We start from the raw sequence: 18,912 nt of genomic DNA on the forward strand, positions 1-18,912 counted from the left end.
AAACTCCAGGGTCTGTGGTCCCGTCATACGCCTCTATGTTCACCACTTTGAATCCCTCTGGGAATTCGTGATCCAGTACCTCATCAGTGAAACATAGGGGGTGTGCTACACCCCTATATTGGGATGTGCCATGGCGTTCGGACGGTTGTAGTATTCGGTTTTGGTTTTGTATCGGAGCACGCTTCCTAGATCCGTAGATGCATCTGGCTGCGCCGGATTTTTGGCGCAAGTTCTCACGTAGATTGTGTGTTGACTTATGCGTGACCTTGTTAGTCGCTCTATCACGCTCACAAGGTGGTGGATCCGGCCGGTTGGCCGTATCGTTCTTCGGCTGTGTGGGCTCTAAGGCCTCATCGTCGAATTCCGGTAATAGCTTGCGCTTTGGATAGCTATTTGTGTGGTAACTTCCACCATACTTTGTTACTTTGTTCCACCTGCTGTTGAGCGTATCTTGTGCGGCCTTAAGCCTTTGCTTCTGTTTCTTCAGGCTCTTCGTTGTGGCAATAAGCCTTCCGCGGAGGTTCTCTTGCTCCAGGTGCGTTTCCGGGATGATGTGTGCATCTTCGTCCGGACTATTTTCCTCCCCCGACGGGGTTTGATGAGGTTTATCCTTGGCGTCATCGTGTTCGGACATTGGGTCCGTACTATGTTTGCAGTTTGCATCTTGATCGTTCTCTGTCACCAGGGTGGTGCAGTTGGCGTTTCTTCCAGAGTCGAGTGGGCTATTATGTCCTCTTGCGCTGTTATCGCTGTTTTTGCTATGGCGGGACTTAGATCGGCGCCGCTGACGTCGGCGCTTGGGTTGCTTGGAGGGTGCATCCTCCGCTGTCTCTTCGCCATTGCCCTCTCTGGGTGTATCCACCATGTATACTTCATGTGATGAAGTGGTGGTCCGCCGCCCTGTGGGCGGTGGTTCCTGTTCGTCTCCTTCATCGTCGTCCATGTCGTCGATGTCTTCGGAGTCAAAGTCGAGCATGTCGGTTAAGTCGTCGACAGTGGCTACCAAGTGCGTGGTGGGTGGGCAGCGAATTTCTTCGTCGTCCGTATCCCATTCTAGCCGGACATAGTTCGGCCAAGGTTCTCCTGACAGGGAGAGAGACCTTAATGAATTTAGCACATCTCCGAAAGGTGAGTGCTGAAAGATATCCGCGGAGGTGAACTCCATGATCGATGCCCAGTCGGACTCAACAGGTACGGATGTGAGCGACTCGGAGTCCGTGGCCGGAGATGAATCCAGTGGTTCGCGTCACAGCTCTCGTGAGGGGTGAAGTCAGTATCCGTCTCTATCGCCACTGAGAGTGCAGCCTCCATGGCGGGGTCTATCCCTCCGCACTCGGGTGGCGTGATTTGCCCCAGATTAATGGCCGGAGCAGTTGTGGATGCGATCCTCCGAACACAGTCCGACAGCAGAGTTACGTCATGCGCGTCATGGCTGTGCGGTGCGTCCGTCATCGGCTCGAATCCGTCGAAGATCAAGTCTCCGCGGATGTCGGCCGTGTAGTTCAAGTTTCCAAATCTGACCTGATGGCCAGGGGCATAACTCTCAATCTGCTCCAGATGGCCAAGCGAATTGGCCTGCAGTGCGAAGCCGCCGAATACGAAGATTTTTCCGGGGAGGAAAACCTTACCCTGGACCGTATCGCTAGCGATGATCGAAGGAGCCATCAAGCCTTATGGCGACGACACAGTGGAACTCTCAATGAAAGCACCAATGTTGGTGTCAAAACCGGCAGATCTCGGGTAGGGGGTCCCGAACTGTGCGTCTAAGGCGGATGGTAACAGGAGGCAGGGGACACGATGTTTACCCAGGTTCGGGCCCTCTTGATGGAGGTAATACCCTACTTCCTGCTTGATTATTCTTGATAATATGAGTAGTACAAGAGTTGATCTACCACGAGATCAGAGAGGCTAAACCCTACAAGCTAGCCTATGGTATGATTGTATGTTGTCCTATGGACTAAAACCCTCCGGTTTATATAGACACCGGAGAAGGCTAGGGTTACACAAGGTCGGTTACAAAGGAGGAGATATACATATCCGTACTGCCTAGCTTGCCTTCCACGCCAAGTAGAGTCCCATCCGGACACGGGACGAAGTCTTAAATCTTGTATCTTCATAGTCCAACAGTCTAGCCAAAGGATATAGTCCGGCTGTCCGGAGACCCCCTAATCCAGGTCTCCCTCGACGTCCGTCACAACTAGACCGACTCATGCGTGCGTCTACTACTATTACTCCACACGTTGACCGCTATCCAGCATGCATCTAGTTTATAAAGTTAACAAGAACTGAGTGATGCCTTAAGCAAGATGACATGATTTAGAGGGATATATCCAATCAATATGAACAAACCCCACCTTTTTATCCTTAATGTAAACAATACAAATATGTGTCATGTCCCTTTCTATCAATGGGAATAAGCACCGCAAGATTGAACCCATTACAAAGCACCTCTCCCATGGCAAGAAAAATCAATCTAGTTGGCCAAACCAAATCAATAGATCGGAGAGAAATACAAAGATATCTTATTCATGCACAAAAGAGTTCAGAGAAGACTCAAATAATATTCATAGATAATCTGATCATAAACCCACAATTCATCAGATCTCAAAAAATGCACTGCAAAAGAAGATTACATCAAATAGATCTCCAAGAACATCATGGAGTACATTGTATTGAAGATCAAAGAGAGAGAAGAAGCCATCTAGCTACTAGCTATGGACTCGTAGGTCTATGGTAAACTACTCACACATCATCAGAAGGTCGGCAAGGTTGATGTAGAAGCACTCCATGGTGGAATCCCCCTTCGGCAGAGTACCCGAAAAGGCCTCCATATGGGATATTGCGAGAACAGAAACTTGCCGTGGAGGAAAAGTATTTTTGGTGTGCCCTCTGGTCTACGAGGAATATTTGGGTATTTATAGAATAAAAATTAAGGTTGGAAGTGCCACGAGGGGCCCACAAGCTTGGAGGGTGCGCCCTGTGAGCTTGTGGCCACCCCTTGGCTCTTCTGGCCTCCTCCTCCTAAAGCTTCCAGGGTGTCTTGTGGTCCAAGAAAAATTGTCAAAAAGTTTCATTCCATTTGGACTCCGTTTCGTATTGATTTTTTGTAAGGCAAAAACAAGGAAAAACATCAACTGGCACTTGGCACTAGGTTAATAGGTTAGTCCCAAAAATGATATAAAATAGCATAATAATGCATATAAAGCATCCAAGATTGAAAATATAATAGCATGGAACAATAAAAAATTATAGATACGTTGGAGACGTATCACTGCCCGAAGACGCGAGGTTACTTAACCGCGAAGGCCTGCCGCATAGGTGTGGACAGTGCTTTCTAGCCTGATATCTTTATCGAAGCAGCACCACCCACGACTTGACAAGGAATTACTGCTCATCCAAATCACGGCCGGAGGCAATCTTTTTATAGGCATGTCCCATCAAAATGGAGATCATGCCCATTTTCTTAGGGGTGTCATTAAGATTTTGTTTCTCCCTGTACACATAACAACATCTTTTGCGGGGAGTAGCGATTTCAATGGCACAGAGGGACTATTGGCCTTTTATCAGCCTATATAAGAGTAAAGAGATAGTGACGGAAAAAGCACGCTCTCATTTCTCCTCACCTGCTACCACTCGACCTCCACCACCCAGATCTAATCTCGGCCCGATCCTAGTAATGCATCCTAGTCTCCATCCCTAGCAATGGCAGACGCCAAGCTCAAGGGGCATTGGGCTGGTTCATCCTTACAGAGGGAGCCATCTTGGAGCTGCGTGGCATGGGGTACATCCCCGCTGAGGTCAACACCTGAGTGCCAAACCCAAAACAATGGGTACCCTCTCCCAATCCAGGGGAGAGGGTGGTCTGGGGTTCCCGCTGCACCCCTTCGTGCGCGGGGTCATGTTCTTTTACGGGCTCGATTTCCACCATCTAGCCCGAAACTCTATCCTCCACCTCACCTCCTTCATTATAGTTTGCGAGGCCTTCCTCCGCATCGAGATTGAATACAAGAGATGAACTGGGGTTAGAGATGAGATCGTGCTGGTTAATATGTTGATGAAGATCGGTCCTCCCACGATGAGAGGATCATTGGTGATTTCAATGGCTTCGATTTCCCCCTCCCAGAGGGAAGTATCCCCAGTGGAATCGCTCCCCGGAGAACAAAAGTGCTCCTGCTCGGGTTCCGCCTCAAGACGCGGCGCTTCGTCCTGAAAGTCCTGCTCTTATCTTTTCTAGGGCAAATGGCTTCATATAGCAGAAGATGAGCACCAGAGGCCTGCCAGGTGACCCACAAGCTTGGGGGCCAGGGGGTAGGGCGCCCCCCAGGCTTGTCGCTTCCTGGTGGATCCCCTCCTGATATTTCTTCCATCACAACTTTTATATATTCCAATATAATTCTTTGTAAATTTCCAGGTCATTTGTAGTTGTGTAGAATAGCTATCTCTGTTATAGTGTTTTCTGGTCCAGAATTCCAGCTGCCGGTAATCTCCTTCTTCATGTGAAACTTGCAAAATAGGAGAGAAAAGGCATAATAATTGCATCATAAAGTGAAATAAAAATCCAAAACATAAGAAATAACAGTAGGGAAACATGATGCAAAATGGATGTATCAACTCCCACAAGCTTAGACCACACTTGTCCTCAAGCGAAAGCCAAAATCGATAATCATGGTTACATGCTTAGAGAGAGAGGTGTCGAGAAAAATAAAATACAAAGATGAAAGCATCATGGTCATTATCATAGCAGCAATATATCACCATAAAACTTCTCATGCTAAAGTAACAATTCATTCACAAACTAAAGTATGAAACATAAACTTTATTGAGAACTAACAAACTAGATATCAGTCATTGAAACAATCACAATCCATCATATTTTCAGAAAAAAGTGTATATAAGAGCTTTGTTTAGCAAGTTCACATACTCAACTATCATTTAGTCTTCTATGATTACTGACACTCATGACATATATATAGAGCAAAAGTTTCAGTCAAACACATAGGAAGATGGGGGTTTATAATGTTCACCACCCAACTTGTTTATCTCGAGGATAATTTCAACAATAATAACTCACGTTCACCTACATCCAACTGGATATATATATAACTGGATCTTTCCCCACCACATTATGCTTGCCAATTAAAGAGTACATAGAAAGGAATAGGGATAAACATTATTGACTCTTGCATAAAAATAAATACAAAAAAATTAAAATATAGGTCTTTCGCAAAGGGAAGCAGAGGTTCGCATGCGCTTTCTATTTTTGGATGTGCAAGCTCTTAATGTAAAGGAACGTCACTTTATATTACCCCTTATGATAGCAACCTTTTTTATGCAGTCCGTCGCTTTTAAAACACAAAAAATGCATAACTAAAGGTTAATATCCAGAAACATGCTAATTTGTAGATACATTGGACACATATCGGTATAATGCATGAGATACAAATGTCTACATGCTTTTCTCCATGCTTAATTTCAAGTGACTTTATCCGATGATCTTTGTTTAGAAAATAATTACATCCCTCATTGTCGTGTAGCATATTTTTAGCCAAAAATTCAAATGCTTTAAATGTGTACATACATTTTTCTGTGATTAATTTGATGTGTCCTTATCCAACAACCTATGTTTAGAAAATAATTAATACCTTTGTTGTTGTGTAGCATATTTTCTTTAGAGGACATTGATAAAAGGTTTTGCTTTGGACCCCACTTCCATCTATATAAAGGGTCACCATCCCCTCTTTCAAACCACAACTCGTGTCTTCCCCAAGAGCAATATCTCGAGAAAGATACTTCTAGTCATCTAGTCACAAATCACTTTAGATCATATCCACTTCTAGTATGCCAAAGAGAGGGAGGAGGTCGGGTGTGGGGAAGGTCGAGTATGAGGCGAAGAAGGTAAGGATTGCATTGTTGCAAGAGGAGGTAGCCTGGTTAGAAAGAGAGATTGTGGTGGAAAAACAGAGAGCAAAAGAGACCAATGAACGCTTTGAGAAGGCCAAGGAAGAGAGCGTTGGAACTGTTTCTAGGTATCTCTTCATGAACATAGAGGATCTTAACCATGAGGAGTGCAAGGAGTACTACCAAGAGCTGATGCAGATCAACCAAGAAATTGCAAATCGGTTGTCCTTCGAGTCCACGGGCTCAAGCATGCCAACCCCGCAGCTACATGTGTCTTCAGTGGAATCACAAATGAAGGAAGAAAAGTAGTGAAACTTCCATACCTAGTCCATATGTGGGCCATGTCCCGTCATTTGAGATATAGTGCTTATGTTGTAGTGAAGAAATAATGGACGCCGCTTATGTTGCAATGGATAAACTTGTTTGAAGTAATACTTGTGACAAACTAAAATTATCCATAGAAAGAGTTGTAATGGAACAAAGAATTAGAAGATAAAAAATAAGTTTTAAAATATATAACAGAACGATATATGTATGTTTAGTAGATTCCAATAATAAGATCTTAATCCAAAAGAAAAACATCACCATTTAATGAGCAAACAAACTTCTTAATTAAGATATAAACTATAATTTGAATGTCTAGATGAAATTTCGCACAAAGGGATCTTCAAAAACACATTAGTCAACTATATTTGACGTCACCTCACCTAGATTGTTGTTCAATATTTTTATTCTTCATGGATATCTTGAGAGAGTTCTCACACTAGTACATGACCCCTCATTAGCGGCATCTCTAAGTGCCTACTAGCACTGTTCTACGCGAATGCCACCTACTTTCGCTGCTAGTTTACAACTAGCAGTGTGTGCTCCAAATGCTGCTAATGAATAACCTACCAGTAGCGTCCAACCTAAACGTCGCTAATAATAGCTCAACTAGTAGCATTTGTCCCAAGTTGATCACTCCTAATAGCGAATCAACATAGTGTGTTTGCCCTACTTTGCACACTGGTGGCCAAAAAAATTGAGAAGAAAAAGGTTTTCTTTTATTTGGTAGCATGTTGTACCCAATTTTGCTGCCATCGCATCATTTATGAACCATGGGAAGAAATATAGGATCAAAATGCTATCATGCAATATTTTGTAGCCCAAGTGGTGGCATTACACCATTTTGAGCCACCAACATCAAATTCAGACATTATTATCATTGGATCATAATCTAAATATATCACATGTGAAGCATAATTCACTATCACAGAGTACCTAGCAATTCTGGAAACAAACTACTTAGCGGTAGAAAGCACGTGGGATGATCTTCTCAAGCTTGCATAGACTTTCAGGAATTTCACGTTCCAATGGTTCGACGGCATCGATTCTTAATGTCTTCGCACACAACTCCTTAAAAAATCTTCCTAATCAGGCAATAGCTTCATACGTCTCCTTGGGGACAATGCCTCTAAGACTAGCTTGTAAGATAGGTTGCAGGAGTATTTTTTAATCATGCTTCTTTAGCTGTGTAATTTACCAATCTCGATATCCATGTATTGATACATCTCCAACGTATCTAAATTTCATGCCATGTTTATAATAATTTTGTATAGTTTGGGTATGATTTGAATGGAACTAACCCAGACTAACGTTGTTTTCAGCAGAACTACCGTGGTGTTGTTTTTGTGCAGAAATAAAAGTTCTCGGAATGTGCTGAAACTTTTTGACGGTTTTTTGGAACAAAAGAAAACCAGTAAGCTTCCGTGAACACCAGAAGACCCACAGGGGCCCCACAAGCCACCTGGGCGTGCCCTGGTGCCTCGTGGGCCCCTTGTGGCACCTCTTTGCGTGAGACCAATGCCAAAAATTCCTATATATTCATAACCCCCCGAAAGTTAATCTAGAACTTCAACTCCGCCGCCGCAAGCCACTGTACCTTCAGAATACCATGTGGAGCCCTATTCCGGCACCCTGCTGGAGGGGGGAAATCATCACCGGAGGCCATCTTCATCATCCCGACGGCCACCATGACAAGGAGGTACTAGTTCACCCTCGAGGCTGAGGGTATGTACCATTAGCTGTGTGTTTGATCTCTCTCTCTCTCTTGTATTCTTGATTTGGAATGATCTTGATGTACCGCGAGCTTTGTTAATATAGTTGGATCATATGGTGTTTCTCCCTCTCTATCTTGTTGTGATGAATTGAGTTTTTGCCTTTGAGGTCTCACTATTATCAATTTGAATACTTTTATGGATTTGAGAGCACTTGATGTATGTCTTGCATGTGGACACATGTGGTGACAATGGTGTGTTCTATTGATTCACTTGATGTATGTTTTGGCACTCAACTTCCGGATTTCCAAGGTGACATTGGTGTAATCTATGCATAGGGGTTGATGCATGTTTTCGTCCTACTTTATCCAGTAGAAATCTTGGGTCACTCTTTGAAGTTCTTTGTGTTGGATTGAATATTATGAATCTTAAGTTGTTTGATGCATATTGAATAATAAACTCACGGATACTTGGGGTGACATTGGAGTATCTAGGTGACATTAGAGTTGGTTGATGTGTATCATATGGTGTTAGTTTAGTACGAACTCTAGGGTTGTTTGTGACACTTATAGGAGTAGTGTTGGGAAACATTCCATGGAAAAACAAAACAAAATTATGCACACGTAAGATCTATCCATGGAGATGCATAGCAATGAGAGGGGAGAGTGTGTCTACGTACCCTCGAGGACCGTGAGAGGAAGCGTTTGTTAACGCGGTTGATGTAGTCGAACTTCTTCGCGATCCAACCGATCAAGTATCGAATGTACGGCACCTCCGCGTTCAGCACACGTTCAGCTTGGTGACGTCCTAGTTTTCTTGATCTAGCAAGATGGGAAGTAGTGGACGAGTTCGGCATCACGACGGCGTGGTGATGGTGGTGGTCAAGCTATCTCTGCGGGGCTTCGCCTAAGCACTACGAAAATATGACCGAGGGACAAAACTGTGGAGGGGGGCGCCGCACACGGCTAAGAGATTGTCGTCATTATGTGTGGCGCCCCACTCCCACATATATATATAGGTGGGGGAGAGGGGAGCAGCCAGGAGGCGCCCCCAAGTAGGCCGAATCCTACTTGGGGTCTGATGTCTACTACACAACCTTCTTCTTGTAGACGTTGTTGGGCCTCCAAGTGCAGAGGTTTGTAGGACAGTAGCAAATTTCCCTCAAGTGGATGGCCTAAGGTTTATCAATCCTTGGGAGGCGTAGGATGAAGATGGTCTCTCTCAAACAACCCTGCAACCAAATAACAAAGAGTCTCTTGTGTCCCCAACACACCCAATACAATGGTAAATTGTATAGGTGCACTAGTTCGGCGAAGAGACTATGGATGGTAGATACAGGTTTTTGTAATCTGAAAATATAAAAACAGCAAGGTAACTAATGATAAAAGTGAGCACAAACGGTATTGCAATGCGTTGAAACAAGGCCTAGGGTTCATACTTTCACTAGTGCAAGTCCTCTCAACAATAATAACATAATTGGATCATATAACTATCCCTCAACATGCAACAAAGAGTCACTCCATAGTCACTAATAGCGGAGAACAAATGAAGAGATTATGGTAGGGTACGAAACCACCTCAAAGTTATTCTTTCCAATCAATCCATTGGGCTATTCCTATAAGTGTCACAAACAGCCCTAGAGTTCGTACTAGAATAACACCTTAAGACACAAATCAACCAAAACCCTAATGTCACCTAGATACTCCAATGTCACCTCAAGTATCCGTGGGTATGATTATACGATATGCATCACACAATCTCAGATTCATCTATTCAACCAACACATAGAACCTCAAAGAGTGCCCCAAAGTTTCTACCGGAGAGTCAAGACGAAAACGTGTGCCAACCCCTATGCATAGATTCTCACGGAACCCGCAAGTTGATCACCAAAACATACATCAAGTGGATCATAGAATACCCCATTGTCACCACAGGTATCCCACGCAATACATACATCAAGTGTTCTCAAATCCTTAAAGACTTAATCCGATAAGATAACTTCAAAGGGAAAACGCAATCCATTAAAAGAGAGTAGAGGGGGAGAAACATCATAGGATCCAAATATAATAGCAAAGCTCACGATACATCAAGAGCGTATCACCTCAAGAACACGAGAGAGAGAGAGAGGGAGATCAAACACATAGCTACTGGTACATACCCTCAGCCCCGAGGGAGAACTACTCCCTCCTCGTCATGGAGAGCACCAAGATGGTGAAGATAGCCACCGGAGAGGGATTGCCCCCTCCGGTAGGGTGCCGGGACGGGTCTAGATTGGTTTTCGGTGGCTACGGAGACTTCTGGCGGCGGAACTCCCGATCTATTCTCCTCCCCGAAGTTTTTAGGGTATATGGGTATATATGGGAGGAAGAAGTACGTCGGTGGACCTCCGGGCTGTCCACGAGGCAGGGGGCGCGCACAAGGGGGTGGGCGCGCCCCCCACCCTCGTGGGCAGCCTAGGACTCTCCTGGTCCATCTTCGATACTCCATGGGTTTCTTCTGGTCCAAAAATAAGTTCCGTGAAGTTTCAGGGCAATTGGACTCCGTTTGATTTTCCTTTTCTGCAATACTCTAAAACAAGGAAAAACAGAAACTGGCACTGGCACTGGCACTGGGCTCTAGGTTAATAGGTTAGTCGCACAAATAATATAAAAGTGTTTAATAAAGCCCATAAACATCCAAAACAGATAATATAATAGCCTGGAACAATCAAAAATTATAGATACGTTGGAGACGTATCAGCATCCCCAAGCTTAATTCTTGCTCGTCCTCGAGTAGGTAAATGATAAAAACGAAATTTTTGATGTGGAATGCTACCTAACATATTCATCATGTATTTCTCTTTATTGTAGCAAGAATATTCAGATCCATAAGATTCAAGACAAAAGTTTAATATTGACATAAAAACAATAATACTTCAAGCATACTAACTAAGCAATCATGTCTTCTCAAAATAGCATGGCCAAAGAAAGTTCATCCCTACAAAATCATATAGTTTGGTCATGCTCCATTTTCTTCACACAAGAATGCTCTCATCATTCACAACCCCGATGACAAGCCAAGCAATTGTTTCATACTTTAGTAATCTCAAACTTTTTTCAACTTTCACGCAATACATGAGCTTGAGCCATGGATATAGCACTATGGGTGGAATAGAATATAATGAGGGGGTTATGTGGAGAAGACAAAAAGGAGAAAGTCTCACATCGACGCGGCTAATCAATGGGCTAGGGAGATGCCCATCAATTGATGTCAATGCAAGGAGTAGGGATTGCCATGCAACGGATGCACTAGAGCTATAAATGTATGAAAGCTCAACAAAAAACTAAGTGGGTGTGCACCCAACTTGCTTGTTCACGAAGACCTAGGGCATTTGAGGAAGCCCATTGTTGGAATATACAAGCCAAGTTCTATAATGAAAAATTCCAACTAGTATATGAAAGTGACAAAACAAGAGACTCTATATCATGAAGATCATGGTGCTACTTTGAAGCACAAGTGTGGAAAAAAGGATAGTAGCATTATCCCTTTTGTATTTTTTTATTTGGCCTTTCTTTTTTTGGCCTTTCTTTTTTTATTAGGCCTTTCCCTTTTTTTATTTCACCTTTCTCTCTTTTTTTTGGGACAATGCTCTATTAATGATGATCATCACACTTCTATGTATTTACAACTCAAAGATTACAACTCGATACTAGAACAAGATATGACTCTATATGAATGCCTCCGGCGGTGTACCGGGATTGCGATGAATCAAGAGCGACATGTATGAAAAATCATGAACGGTGGCTTTGCCACAAATACGATGTCAACTACATGATCATGCAAAGCAATATGACAATGATGATGCGTGTCATAATAAACGGAACGGTGGAAAGTTGCATGGCAATATATCTCGGAATGGCTATGGAAATGCCATAATAGGTAGGTATGGTGGCTGTTTTGAGGAAGATATAAGGAGGTTTATGTGTGAAAGAGTGTATCATATCACGGGGTTTGGATGCACCGGCGAAGTTTGCACCAACTCTCAATGTGAGAAAGGACAATGCATGGTACCGAAGAGGCTAGCAATGATGGAAAGGTAAGAGTGCGTATAATCCATGGACTCAACATTAGTCATAAAGAACTCATATACTTATTGCAAAAATCTACAAGTCATCAAAAACAAAGTATTACGCGCATGCTCCTAGGGGGATAGATTGGTAGGAAAAGACCATCACTCGTCCCCGACCGCCACTCATAAGGAAGACAATCAAATAACACCTCATATTTCAAATTTGTTAGACAACGTTTACCATACGTGCATGCCACGGGACTTGCAAACTTCAAATCAAGTATTCCTGAAATTCACAACTACTCAACTAGCACAACTCTAATATCACCATCTTCATATCTCAAAACAATCATCAAGTATCAAACTTCTCATAGTATTCAATGCACTCTATATGAAAGTTTTTATTATATCCCTCTTGGATGCCCATCATATTATCACTAGTTTCATAACCAAAGCAAACTACCATGCTGTTATAAAGACTCTCAAAATAATATAAGTGAAGCACGAGAGTTCATCTATTTCTTCAAAATAAAACCACCACCGTGCTCTAAAAAGATATAAGTGAAGCACTAGAGCAAATGACAAACTACTCCGAAAGATATAAGTGAAGATCAATGAGTAGTCAAATGATTATGCAACTATATGAAGACTCTATAACATTTAATAATTTTAGATATTGGTATTTATTCAAACAGAAAGCAAAGCAAAAGAAAATGACATTCTAAGAATAGCAAACATCATGTGAAGAAGCAAAAACTTAGGATCAACCGAAACTAACCAATAGTTGTTGAAGAAGGAAGGTGGGATGTCAACCGGGGCATCCCCAAGCTTAGACGCTTGAGACTTCTTGAAATATTATCTTCGGATGCCTTGGGCATCCCCAAGCTTGAGCTTTTGTGTCTCCTTAATTCCTCTCATATCACGGTCTCCCTAAATCTCAAAAGCTTCATCCACACAAAACTCAACAAGGACTCGTTAGATAAGTTAGTATAAACCATTGCAAAAACATTATCATACTCTACTATAGCAAATCACTAAAATTATTATTCAACATTGCATACTAAATGCCTCTGCATATTTAATAGTCCTATCCTCAAATAGAATCATTAAAGAAGCAAACATATGCAAACATAACAGCAATCTTCCTAAACAGGACAGTCTGTAAAGAGTGCAGCAAGATCCATACTTCCCTAACTCCAAAAATTATTAAAGAAAATTCCCACTGTAGTAAATTTATCAGATCTTAATATGCAAAAGGATTCCACATTTTATCACATTCTGAATTTTCTAGGGAATTATTGCAACAACGGTAAACTTTCTGTTTTCAAACAGCGACATGAAGACTTGTAAAATAGGCATAGTAAAGGCTATCAATGCCACTTTTATTGAAATAAAAGATGCAAAACATTGTTCTAAATAACATCAAGCAAATCCTAAGAAAATAAATTGACGCTCCAAGAAAAACACATATCATGTAGTGAATAAAAATATAGCTCCAAGTAAAGTTACCGATGAACGAAGACGAAAGAGGGGATGCCTTCCGGGGCATCCCCAAGCTTAGGCTCTTGGTTGTCCTTGAATATTACCTTGGGGTGCCTTGGGAATCCCCAATATTAGGCTCTTGCCACTCCTTATTCCATAGTCCATCGGATCTTTACCCAAAACTTGAAAACTTCACAACACAAAACTTAACAGAAACTCATAGGCTCCGTTAGTATAAGAAACCAAATCACCATCATAAGGTACTATAATGAACTCCTTATAAATTCATATTGGTGTAATATCTACTGTATTCCAACTTCTCTATGATTCATACCCTCCGATACTACTCATAGATTCATCAAAATAAGCAAACAACACATAATCTGTCAAAAACAGAACAGTCTGTAGTAATCTGTATCAAACGTATACTTATGGAACTCATAAAATTATCAAATAAATTGGTGGACCTTAGTAATTTGTTTATTAATCATCTACAAAAATAATTAACTAAATAGCACTCTCCAGTAAAAAATGGCAGCAATTCTCGTGAGCGCTAAAGTTTCTGTTTTTTACAGCAAGATCGCAAAGACTTTCCCCAAGTCTTCCCAAAGGTTCTACTTGGGACAAACACTAATTAAAACATAAAACCACATATAAACAGAGTCTAGATGAATTATTTATTACTAAACAGGAACAAAAAGTAAGGAATAAAAATAAAGTTGGGTTGCCTCCCAACAAGCGCTATCGTTAAACGCCCTTATCTAGGCATGATGATTTCAATGATGCTCACATAAAAGATAAGAATTGTAACATAAAGAGAGCATCATGAATAATATGACTAGCACATTTAAGTCTAACCCACCTCCTATGCATAGGGGTTTTGTGAGCAAACAACTTATGGGAACAATAATCAACTAGCATAGGAAGGCAAAACAAGCATAACTTTAAAACTTTAAGCACATAGAGAGGAAACTTGATATTATTACAATTCCTACAAGCATATGTTCCTCCCTCATAATAATTTTCAGTAGCATAATGAATGAATTCAACAATATAACCAGCATCTAAAGCATTCTTTTCATGATCTACAATCATAGAATTTTTATTACTCTCCACATAAGCAAACTTCTTCTCATCAATAGTAGTGGGAGCAAACTCAACAAAATAACTATCATGGGATTGAAAATTGAAATCAAGATGACAAGTTTCATTGTTATCATTATTCTTTAAAGCACACGTGTCATCACAATAATCATCATAGATAGGAGGGATGCTTTCATCATAATAAATTTGCTCGTCAAAACTTGGGGGACAAAAAATATCATCTTCATCAAACATAGCATCCCCAAGCTTGTGGATTTGCATATCATTAGCATCATAGATATTCAAGGAATTCATACTAACAACATTGCAATCATGCTCATAATTCAAATATTTAGTGCCAAACATTCTAATGCATTCTTCTTCTAGCACTTGAGCACAATTATCGGAATCCTTATTTTCATGATAGATATTAAAAAGATGAAGCATATAAGGTACTCTCAATTCCATTTTTTGTAGATTTATTTTATAAAATAAACGAGTGATAAAACTAGAAACAAAAAGATTCGATTGCAAGATCTAAAGATATACCTTCAAGCGCTAACCTCCCTGACAACGGTGCCAGAAAAGAGCTTGATGTCTACTACACAACCTTCTTCTTGTAGACGTTGTTGGGCCTCCAAGTGTAGAGGTTTGTAGGACAGTAGCAAATTTCCCTCAAGTGGATGACCTAAGGTTTATCAATCCGTGGGAGGCATAGGATGAAGATGGTCTCTCTCAAACAACCCTTCAACCAAACAACAAAGAGTCTCTTGTGTCCCCAACAAACCCAATACAATGGTAAATTATATAGGTTCACTAGTTCGGCGAAGAGATGGTGATACAAGTGCAATATGGATGGTAGATATAGGTTTTTGTAATACGAAAAATATAAAAACAGCAAGGTAACTTATGATAAAAGGGAGCACAAACGGTATTGCAATGTGTTGAAACAAGGCCTAGGGTTCATACTTTCACTAGTGCAAGTCCTCTCAATAATAATAACATAAGTGGATCATATAACTATCCCTCAACATGCAACAAAGAGTCACTCCAAAGTCACTAATAGCGGAGAACAAACCAAGAGATTGTGGTAGGGTACGAAACCACCTCAAAGTTATTCTTTCCAATCAATCCGTTGGGCTATTCCTATAAGTGTCACAAACAGCCCTAGAGTTCGTACTAGAATAACACCTTAAGACACAAATCAACCAAAACCCTAATGTCACCTAGATACTCCAATGTCACCTCAAGTATCCGTGGGTGTGATTATACGATATGCATCACACAATCTCAGATTCATCTATTCAACCAACACATAGAACCTCAAAGAGTGCCCCAAAGTTTCTATCGGAGAGTCAAGACGAAAATGTGTGCCAACCCCTATGCATAGATTCCCAAGGTCACGGAACCCGCAAGTTGATCACCAAAACATACATCAAGTGGATCATAGAATACCCCATTTTCACCACAGGTATCCCACGCAAGACATACATCAAGTGTTCTCAAATCCTTAAAGACTCAATTCGATAAGATAACTTCAAAGGGAAAACTCAATCCATTACAAGAGAGTAAAGGGGGAGAAACATCATAGGTTCCAAATATAATAGCAAAGCTCGCGATACATCAAGATCGTATCACCTCAAGAACACGAGAGAGAGAGAGAGAGAGAGATCAAACACATAGCTACTAGTACATACCCTCAGCCCCGAGGGAGAACTACTCCCTCCTCGTCATGGAGAGCACCGGGATGATGAAGATAGCCACCGGAGAGGGATTGCCCCCTCTGGCAGGGTGCCGGAACGGGTCTAGATTGGTTTTCGGTGGCTACGGAGGCTTCTGGCGGCGGAACTCCCGATCTATTCTGTTCCCCGATGTTTTTAGGGTATATGTGTATATATGGGAGGAAGAAGTACGTTGGTGGACCTCCGGGCTGTCCACGAGGCAGGGGGCGCGCCCAGGGGGTGGGCGCGCCCCCACCCTCGTGGGCAGCCCGGGACTATCCTCGTCCATCTCCGATACTCCGTGGGCTTCTTCTGGTCCAAAAATAAGTTCCGTGAAGTTTCAGGTCAATTGGACTCCGTTTGATTTTCCTTTTTTGCAATACTCTAAAACAAGGAAAAAAACAGAAACTGGCACTGGGCTCTAGATTAAGAGGTTAGTCCCAAAAATAATATAAAAGTGTTTAATAAAGCCCATAAACATCCAAAACAGATAATATAATAGCATGGAATAATCAAAGATTATAGATACGTTGGAGACGTATCAGGGTCCTCCCCAAGCAGCGCCCCCTTCTTTATTTTCTCCAGGGAAAAGGGAAAGGGGAGGAGAGGAAGGCAAGGGGGGCTGAATCCCCCCTTTCCTTTTCTCCCCAAGGCAGGCTGCCATAGGAGGGGCGCGCCAGCCCCTTGTGGGCTGGTGTGCTCCCATCTTGGCCCATGTGGCCCATTAACCTCCCGAGGGTTGATGGCAGCTGAAACTACGTCGGTATTTCCCAGAGAGGGAGGGATGATGTAGCACAGCGACGGTAGGTATTTCCCTCAGTTATGAAACCAAGGTATCGAACCAGTAGGAGAACTAAGCAACACAACGTAACCAACACCTGCACACAAATAACAACACCTCGCAACAACACGAGTTAAAGGGGTCGTCAATCCCTTTCGGGGTACGGCGCCTCAAGATAGGCAAGAGGACGTGAGATAAATTATAGTATATTGATAGATCGAACGCCAAATAAAATAAATAAAGATAAAACGCACCAAGGTATTTTTGTATTTTGGGGTTTAATATATCTGAATAAAAATGCAAAGGAAAAGTAGATTGCAAGGAAAATATATGAGAAAGAAGACCCGGGGGTCGTAGGTTTCACTAGTGGCTTCTCTCGAGAAAAATAGCAAACGGTGGGTAAACAAATTACTGTTGGGCAATTGATAGAACTTCAATAATCATGATGATATCCAGGCAATGATCATTACATAGGCATCACGTCCAAGATTAGTAGACCGACTCCTGCCTGCATCTACTACTATTACTCCACACATCGACCGCTATCCAGCATGCATCTAGTGTATTAAGTTCATGGAAAAACGGAGTAATGCAATAAGAACGATGACATGATGTAGACAAGATCCGTGGTAACATCCCAAATTTTCAATTTGGAGTGTTATACATTAGATCATCATGCATATCATATTTTATTCGCTTTTGGGTTTTGATCCTAGAAAATTCTAAGCAACTCAAGGACCCACGGAGAGAGTTTGGGATTTTGTTATTTTCATATTTGAGTTTTCTCAAATTTTGAGAATAGGATCATTTGATTTTATTTATTTTATCATCAATTATTTCTATTACAAAAATACAAGAGAGGGAATAAAATGACTTTCCCAAAATATAGAAATATTGAGGATTTAATAAAAAAATCAAATAGTTTTATTTCGGAGTTTTTTTGTTGTTTTTATTTGAATTTAGGAAAAATGCGTGTTTTCAAAATTGCATTTAGGGCCCAAATAAATGTTCACTTTGCCGGGCTTGATTTTAGAAGCCCGGGAAAATTTATTTCGGGATTTTTGGAGTCCGTTTAGTATTTCTTTTTTTTTCTTCCGAGCGTAATTATTTAAATAAAAAAAGGAACCGACTTTGGGCCGTACTCGGCCAGGACTCCGCCTGGCCGGGGCCTTTATAAGGCGCGCCCGAGGCCCGAGTAGCCCGCCCCAAACCCTAGCCGCGCCCCAGCCCCAGCCCCGCCGCCGCGACCCGCTGCCCGAGGTTCGCCGCCGCCTCGTTTTTCGTGCTGTTTTTTTAAAAAAATCCGTTCGTCGTTTTTCTTTTTCGTCGGATTTTCCACGGTTATTTTCCTATCAAGATTTCTGATCCGATTTTCATTTTAGTTTATCTTTTTGCTCGTTTATCGGAATCAAGCGATTCAAGCGCCTGGAGTTTCATCTCGAAACCCTCTATCCGAATAATGAACTTAAACAAGTTTTTGCTACTGTAAAATTTGACTTAGATTTAGATTACTAGAACGAAGTTGTTTTCTTTCACCGTTTGACTTTCTTTGCTTCGTTCGATTTGATTCTTTTTGCCAACCGGAGTTCTTAATATGAACCTTCTGGTTAGATCTCTTATTTGAGTTTTACCTGTGCATTAGATGAGTACTTATTGGATGCTTGTTTGTTGTCTGCGATAGAGTACCCGGAGTGCGCCGCCTGTTACTTCGAATCGTTAGGTTTCGCGGATCATCAGCAAGGCAAGTAACACTTTGATCATACCTTTTCTACAACCCAGTTTTTTTACATTAGATCATTTTTCACACATTGCATGATTAGGATCTAATTAAACTGTGGGATGGGAAGTAGATGAGGTAGTACC

Source organism: Triticum urartu, chromosome 4A (assembly GCF_056163025.1).
Source record: "Triticum urartu cultivar PI428250 chromosome 4A, HENAU_Tu73, whole genome shotgun sequence".
NCBI classification, from domain to species: domain Eukaryota; kingdom Viridiplantae; phylum Streptophyta; class Magnoliopsida; order Poales; family Poaceae; genus Triticum; species Triticum urartu.